Source organism: Tamandua tetradactyla, chromosome 12, assembly GCF_023851605.1.
Source record: "Tamandua tetradactyla isolate mTamTet1 chromosome 12, mTamTet1.pri, whole genome shotgun sequence".
Lineage (NCBI taxonomy): Eukaryota > Metazoa > Chordata > Mammalia > Pilosa > Myrmecophagidae > Tamandua > Tamandua tetradactyla.
This window is the reverse complement of record NC_135338.1, coordinates 15376927-15385958: the sequence shown is the minus strand read 5'-3', so window position 1 is coordinate 15385958 and position 9032 is coordinate 15376927. Positions and strand designations below refer to the sequence as shown.

Genomic DNA, 9032 nt, shown 5'->3' with positions numbered 1-9032 from the left:
GCTCCCTGAAGCTCATTAGTCTGCCCCCTTTATATCTTTCAGAATCTTGGGCTCAGTCTGGACTATGCACCCTCTGACAGTTTAGGGGGCTCAGGGGCAGGATTATCTGCAGCAGGAAAAGCAGCAACATGGGAAAAAATGATGTGGCCTGGCAGCCAAGGCTCCCAGGCATGGCTCCAGGCATGTGACACCTGGGAGCTCTTACCCCACAGACATCCAAGACACAAGCTCTGGCTTCAGTTATGGCAAGGAATTGCTCCAGGTAATTACCTGAATGCTTTCCCAAGATGCATCTGACCATTATGACCAAACAAAAGGCAAGTTTGGCATGTCACACATCTGTAAGATCTGGACACATTTTTTTCCTTGGCAGTGTTGTATTTTCATGGCATAGGAGTGGAGCCACAAGGCTGCGGATTTCATTTGCGTTGTAGTTAAGCCATCTGCCATACTATACATTGGGTTTGTTTTTCAGAAATAACAACACTGTGGTTATAGGAGATAAATCATTATTTTAGGGTAGCCATAGATGGTGTCTGGTATCAATGAAAATGAGAAATAATCATCTTATTCTGCATTCTCTAGCAGACTAAAATTCAACAATCTACTTATTTTACTTATTTTTGTCCCTAAAATGTCCCATGGCAGCAACCACATGGACATTTCTAGGCTTTCCTCCCATAGACATTTGATTATAAACTCTACAGGGAGTAATTTCAGTGACACCAGCAAAAGGATCATTAATGCATTAAATCTAATAAGTTCCTTTCCACAGACATAAGATCCTTCTCCCCTGGTGGCTCTCTCTTCACTAACTATTTTATCAGTTTTGAATCAGTCATGTAAGCAAGAAACTTATAAACACTTGGCATGGAGGGACTTCCTGTAGGAATTAGACCTCACAGAAATAGAAGGAGCTGGTAAACCAGATCCACTTTGGCAATTTGGAAGATAACAACTGTTAACCATTTCTATGTGCATCCTGGTTTAGGTGGACAAGTTAGAGCTTCCAGTAACATGCACTTTCCAGAAACTGAGAGCTGGACCTAGTGAGGTAGCTGTGAAAGACTGGGGGCCTAATGAATCTACCAAAGGCCTGGGGATCCCATATCATTGTTTTGCAAGTGGAAATCCAGTTTCCCCTGCACCATTAAAGAGACTGTTCCTTCCCCATTGAGTGGTATTGGCACGCTTTTCAACAATCATTTGACCCGAGGCTAATGGATGAAATTATGGACTCTCAATTCCATCCTTTTGATTGTATTTCCACCCATATGACAATGCAAAGCTTTTCTGATTATTGTTGCTTTGTAATATATTTTAAATCAGGACACTGAGTTATGCAAATGTATTTAACTTACTACCATGGTTTTGGATAGCCAGGGTATGTTGCAATCCTATATGGAATTCTGGAGTGCAATGTCACCTTCATGGTTCAGTTGGTCTTTGGAATCACCATATGACTTTGTGGCATAAGCATCATCACATCCTATGTTTTCCCATCTTGGTTCCTCTCTCAGAGAAGCTATTTGTCCATCCAAACCCTGATTAAAGACACCTCTGTGAAAAAGCTGCCTAAATGCCCCTGGTAGTGACATAATCTCATTCTTTTATATGTTTGATATGTCTTCTAGAGATTTCCATATTCACAGGATTGTCTACTTCTTGATAACTATCTTCCCGTATTTCAAATCTTTAGAAGCTACAGAGAATGAATATATACTCATTAAATTGTCGCTGAGCACTTTGCTTCATAAAAAGACACGTTCTCCATTGAAGGATAGATACAATTTTCTGGAGGAAGAAAGCTCTAAGATCTCTGGGGACATTGAAGATGGGCATGTGATCAGCCGGGGTTGCAAAGAATGAACCTTAACGTAAACTATGGACTTCAGCCAATAATATAATCCTAATAATGTTACCTCAGCAATTGTGATACCATTGTCACACTAATTCAAAGTTTTAATAATAGGGACAAATCATGTGTGTTAGGGGGATGGTGTTATATAGGAACTCTGTACTTTGTCAATAATTTTTCTGTAAATTTAAAAGTGCTCTGAAAATAAAGGTTATTAAAGAATGAAAAATATTTTCATTTCAGATATTGTCTCCCAGATTTTCTCCAAATGTGTACAAAAACTTAAGAAACAGTCCTAAAACCAACAGTTACCCTGTAGTAAAAATCTCACAGGAATTTGCTATTGGTCTACATATGGTGGGGCCAGAGTCAGAGACTCCAAGGCAGCCCCCAGGGATGACACCCAGCCATCCCCACATCCCCATGGCAGGGACCCCAGAGCCATACCCTTGTCTCACCATGGTGTTCTGGTAAGTGTAAAACTAAAATTAAAATTCATATGTAGTAATGTTAAAATAAATTTAGTATATTGAAATGCTAGTGATCAGTGAAAGAGAGGGGTAAGGGTTTTGTACAAATTTTTTTGTTTTCTTTTTCTGAATTGATGCAAATGTTCTAGGAAATGATCATGATGATGAACATACAACTATGTGATGACATTGTGAATTATTGATTATATATCAAGAATGGAATGATCATATGGTAAGAATGTTTGTGTTTGTATGTTGCTATGTTGAGTAAAACATTAATTAATTAATTAATTAAAAAATTCAGATGTAGTGATTGGGGTTTGGAACCAAACATAACCAAAAAATGCAGCTGTGGGGCTGGAAATGGTGGTTTCTGTCATCCACTTTCTGAGAGGATCTAATGGAGTTCAGGGGCTATAACAGGTTACATCTCAATTTGAGATGAAGACTTTACAACTAGTAAAGCTTATATGACACAAAAGCTTACACCTCTTTAAGTTCAAAATTACACAGTGCCACCTGCTACCAAACTCAAAGAAGCATGCTATTTGTTGGATTAAGAATAAAATATATCATGTGATGATGAGAAATAAGGTTTCTTTACATGATAAAATACATTAAATATTAAAGAAGTCCCTGTAGAGAATTTTAGCAGCTGCAGCACCTTTATAGTGAGCTTTTATTCAACTACCTGAGGATGGTTTGAAACAGCAGGAGGCTGTTCACATCAAATTCATTCAACCCATGATTTTAAGCATAGAAAGGGATGAAGATACTGCTGCATGAAATTGTCATTCTAAAATGCCCAGAATCTCAATTTGCTCCCCATTCTCAATTGCACTCGGTTCTGAATTGGTCATGAAGCTGGGAGCTGGAGAGTGAAACCCTCCACATGTGTTTGATCTGCACTTTCTCTCAGACCTCTGCTGTCCCTAGTTGTGGAACATCCTATCTAGACCCATCCCCTGTCCTCCCCTCCTTGAAGCAAGTGTGGGTCAGAGCCTGACAATTCTACTTCTCCTAAATGAAACTATCAATACCTGCCAAAATCCATAGAGAGTGAGGCACCTGCTCTCAGGGTGGTGACCAAGGCCATCCTGCCTCTTCCATCCCCCCAGCCCTGGTGCTGCCCTCCATACCCCTCCCCTCCCACTCTTCCTCAAGCAATTGTCATTGTCCTTTTACTCCTCTGAGAGCACCTGCTGAGCCCATCTCCAGGCCTGCCTGTCTCTTCTTCCCTTGAAAGTGAAACTTGCTTTCTCCTTCTTGGGTGACCCCAGAGAAGATGCTTCCTGGATCATAAGCTTCTCTATGGTGTCATCCCCTTTCACTGTGCATATTTGTTTCATGTCTGATCACTCTGCCAAGACAGGGGCCAGCACTCACCTCATCACATTTAGGACAGCATAGGGTGTCACCCCCAGAGCAGAACTAGATAATGATGCTTGTGAGATTTGGTACTAAGAATGGACAAATCTCCAACATTTAGGACTTTGAGACCCAGGCTAAATGAATGTTCTTCCTAAACACCATAAGGGAAAGGACCAGAGCTCAGAGTGTGTCACAAAATATCTGTGGAAAGGTCTATGTGAACCATTTGGACAGTGAGGACAGTGGGTGGGGGTAGGGGTGATGACAACTACCTTCTCCTGCCCAGGTGTCAAGCACATCCCCAGAATCAGTGTGACATTAAAACATATACTTAGATTCCTATTAAACTTAAAACAACCATTTGAAAGTCCAAATGGGAAAAATGTTTTAGCAATAAGATCAAATTATGTGACACCTAGGAGAAAATCCTGACAAAAATATGTCCAGGCTCTCATGCATGTCTGTGTGTACAGGTTTCCTCCCCCAGCCAGTGCTGACTCAGCCACCCTCCTCCTCTGCATCTCAGGGAACAGTCAGACTCACCTGAACCCTGGGCAGTGATGTCAGTGTTGGTGACTGCAGCATATACTGGCATGAGCAGAAGCCTGGTTGTAAGTCCCTGGTCCTTCCTGGAATACAACTTAGGCTCAGACAAGCAGCAGGGTCCTGGGGCCCCTAGTTGAGTCTCTGGATCCAAAGATACATTGAGCAAAGCAGTGTATTTGCATATCCTGGGGCTGCAGCCTGAGAACAAGGCTGACTATTCCTATGTGATTGTGGACAGCAGTGCTCCTCACAGTGACTTAGGCAGACAGCATATTGGGACAAAACCTTGGCCTTCTCTCTGATTATGTCCTTTTTCTCTTATTAAAATAGCTTCCATTTGCACTGACTATACATGGATAGAGTTTCTAGCTCCCAATGTCTTACCCTATCTTCTCATCCAATGTTTCTGAATAATCAGGGAAGGAAAAGCAAAGCTTAAACAGCAAAACACTAACATAAAATATTCTATTATCATGGCAACTACAAGTTCTGCCCCTTGATGCCTATATGGGATAAATAAAGCCCTGTGGAACTGGATTTTCCCTCTTGGAGGAAAGCACCTCTGCCTTTGGTAGGATTCTCCTGGGGTCAGAGGTTTGGGGAGGCTGCAAGAGATGGACAGTTCCTAAGAACACAAACACTGCATGTTAAGGTCAGAGGATAGATGTCTCCTACTCTCACATCACCTGTGCCTAGGGCTGGCTGAGGTGCCCTGTTCCCCAGGACAAGGCATGAAGGTGTGAAGTGTTGCCAGAGGAAGCAGGTCCTGGGAGAGGTTTAAGCACAGGGCTGACCTGGCTCACTTGCTGGTGCCTGCCTCTTCAGTTGTAATATTAGGGAGGAGGTCAGACATGCAAGAATTAGGGCCTTGCAACAAGCAGAGAGGATGGATGACCCACAATTGCTGTGGAACCCTGAGCCTGCTCCAGGAAAGGGGGAGATAGTTCCAACTGATGTGACTTTCCCACAGTTGATGCTTCTCAGGACCCCTGTGAACCCCTGTACGTGGTTCATGCTGGGCCCACAGGAACTGAGGTGTGTCCTCTCCTCCTACACCCCCTCAGAGCTTTGCCAAACTGAGGGTGTAGGATGTGGGCACACAGACAACCAGAAGTAGGAAGTCCCAAAATTAGCAAAAAGTAACTCCAGCCCAGGAAGCTCCTGACCAGGCTCCAGATCCTGTGATCAGTATCTCCTGTATGCAGAGTTTGGAAATGTTATGGGTTATCATGGTGGTTGGTACCCAGGGCTCCCAGACACAGCCCTTACAGTAAGGACCTTCTTCAGGAGTTCTAGCCAGCCCCCTGGGCCTAGCAAGAGTAGCTATCACTGCAGGAAAGCTGAGTGCATCACCCATGTCCCCAAGAGCTCCAATCTCTGAGAAGAATAGCAACTGCCCTCCTTGCCTCTATCTGACCCATCATTCCACCACTATTTCTTCCTGGGACCAACACACATCAGCTGTTGTCTTCTACTGTCACTTGTGCAACTAAACACAGAAGGTCTGATGCTCTAAACTTGCTCTATCTTCATGGGTCAGTGAAATGAGCCCCTTTTCTTATTGCTTTCTCAATGACCAAAGAATCATTGCATGTCCAGAAGCAAAAGTAGTCCCAGCCCATGCTTGGTGGGGAATGACAAGAAGGATAGATGTCATGAGTGTGTGACCAGGAGACACAGTTATCCTGCTGCTTTGAACTCAAAATGCCCCCTGCTCCTGGTTGGGCCTTTAAGGATCGTTCTCAGAGCTCTGAAATCTTAGCAGAGCTTGGCTTCTATCTTTCACCTAAGGTTTCACTCTCAGGAGCTCCTGAGTTCCCAGGTGTAGCACAACCTCTCCATCAAGGAGATGACACTCACTCTCATCCTCTTCTGGGAAGTGGTTGGGGAGGTGGTGCATCACCAAGCCAATGTGGATGATTTCACAAATATTCTTCACCTGTACAGGGCTGAACATGTACCCAGCAGCAACCTTCAGGAAGAGGACTATGTGCCCCTCCTGTCCTAACTTCACTGTAGACCACACAGGCTGTCCATCACCTCCTTGAAGGTTTCCACAATGTTATATATTTCCAAGCTGTTAAATCACACTTGGTTGGGGTTTAGTGTGTGCTGCCCTTGCAGCCAAATATGATGGCCCTGGGTCTTGGGGTTAGTCCTGTAGTAATCACTGTGCACCCAGACACAAGGGAAATTGGTGAAGTATGCTGCTCCATACTTTTTCAAATTCTTGCCATGCCAGAAGTGTGTGGGCTGGCAGTGAACAGCTTGGTGCACACCCATTTACTCCTGTGTCCCCAGAGTACCTTTTCTTCCTTATTCCAGGCTTCTACCACCATGCCCTCACTCCATGCCTGAATCTCTCCTTTGTACTCAGAAACAGAAGAATTCTGACTCATGAAGTGTGAGATGAGTTCAGTGCCACCTGAGATGGAGTCCAGGAAAATGCTGCTCTTGATCTATCTTAGATGTATGTGCTCATTTGAAAGGACGCATGTCTCCTAGAAAAGCCATGTTTTAATCAGAATCCCATTCCCTATTCAATACTGTATGTTTGAAACTAATCAGATCATCTCTCTGGAGATGTGATTTAATCAAGAGTGGTTGTTAAGATGGATTAGGTGACAACATGTCTCCACCCATTTGGGTGGGTCTTGATAAGTTTCTGGAGTCTTATAAAAGAGGAAACATTTGGGAGAATGGAGGCGATTTGGAGAGAGCAGAGAATGCTGCAACACCACAAAGCACAGAGTCCATCAGCCAATGCTTTGGAGATGAATAAAAATGCCTCCTGGGGAGCTTCATGAAATAAGAAGCCAGGAGAGAAAGCTGGCAGATGATGCTCTACTCACCATGTGCCTTTCCAGGGGAGGGAGAAACCACAACTGCATTCACCATGTGCCTTCTTGGATGAGAGAGAAACCCTGAACTTCATTGGCCTTCTTGAACCAAGGTATCTTTCCTTGGATGCCTTTGATTGGACATTTCTATAGACTTGTTTTAATTGGGACATTTTCTTGGCCTTAGAACTGTAAACTAGCAACTCATTAAATTTCCCTTTTTAAAAGCCATTCTGCTTCTGGTATATTACATTCCAGCACCTAGCAAACTAAAACAATGTGCTTGTAGATTTGGGTTTTCTATGGGAAGCCAATGAACAGAATCATGAGAAGTGACTGGAGACTGTTGGTTTCCACTGGTTTCATGTAATTCTCTTCCAGCATGAACAGCCATGTGGCCCTACTCCCCCAATTGGTGATGCCTTTCCATCAAACAAGTCCCAGAGCACATTGGTTGTGGGGGGTGATGGAGGGGCCATCATACAAGAATAAGAACATACCTGTTGCCAGGGCAGTCACTAGCCAATTCCACCACATACAACCAATTGTAGTGTAGTGCAGAATGATTTTGCTGCAGGTCATGTTGTCATGAAACACATGCTCCTTCAGGTGCTGGAGGATGTTGGCACAGCTGAATGCACCAGGCAACTGGGAGCACCCATTTTGCCCAAAGAAATATAATCAAGAGAGGATAGTTGAAAAGCAGATGCTCAAACTCCAGGTTGGGGGCTTGGTGTCATGCCCCTTTTTCAAAAGAAAATCATACAGAAAGTGATCTTTGGAATCTTAGAAATCTCTGTTTTCCCTGGTGGCAACGTCAGGTGTGACTACCACCTTTTCAAGTCCAGCAGTCCCTTCTCTACCTGCTGCAGCTTCCATATGGCTGTGTACTTTGTATTTTTCACCACAATCTCAACAGTGATGATGAGCTTCAGCTGGTTTTGGGAAAACTGGTCCAGAAGAGGGTTCACAGCAAAGTCTGGGGAGGTGGAGCTCCAAAAGGTGTCAATCCTGGGGAAGTTGGCATGTCCTCCACAGCATGTGCACATTTGGACAAATAACCAACTACCCAATTTCATATCTTTATGCCCATTTTCCTCATTGCTGTAGCAAACAAGTACTCATTGCCTCAACTCTTCAAGGGTCACCCTTATGATTTCCTCTTTGTCTTCCATTCTCCTTGTGTTGCAGTAGGTTTTCAGCATAATTTAGGTGGCTGCCTTTAAACTAATTGGTCATATCTGTAATCCCTTTTGATGTGTCCACAACCTCATCATAGATGCTTGAGAAGACAATGCTGCTGAATTTCCAGGGCTCCACCCAGAAGTCTGAATAGCACTCCAGTGACCAATGACATAAGTCAGTATAATTTTCCAGTGCCAGGCCAAAGGCAGCTCTGACAATGCTGGGAAGTGGTGTCTCTGTGTGTGCTTCCTGCTGCAAGGCTCCCACATCACCTGGGCTCTGTGATCTCCTTCTGACTGGCCCATGGCTCCTTGGACTTGTCTGTGGTGGGCATTGTAAAAGCAGGGGCACTGGGCAGGGAGCATGGACTGATTATGGCTTGGGGATATTCCATGCACCCTGTCCTGAGCCCCAGATTAATGTCATTTTGATTGTAAGTATTGATTCAATGTAGTTTTTGGCTGATGCCAAGTATTGTAGAAATAAGAATTCAATTATCTTATTTTTATTATGAACACCTTAGCCATTTCCAGGGATTTTATGATGTCAGGGGAAATGACTGCCATTTTCCATGGGAAGCCCCAAGTTCACTTCTACTTCCTTGAAGTAGAAGAATAGAATTCAAAGCAGGAAGTTCCTGGGCCTATGGGTTGGAAGACAACTAGACTGAGGTATTATAAACAGTCCACAACCAGGGCCCATGGGCCATGTTAGAGCAGGCTCCTCCATGTAATGATCACACAGGTTCTGTGGGTTGGGTTA

General features: G+C 43.8%; 1 pseudogene; it reads right to left on the bottom strand.

Annotated features, from left to right (window-relative positions):
* Positions 1 to 6031: 6031 nt before the first annotated feature.
* Positions 6032 to 8575, bottom strand: LOC143651322 (acetoacetyl-CoA synthetase pseudogene; annotated as a pseudogene).
* Positions 8576 to 9032: the final 457 nt, after the last annotated feature.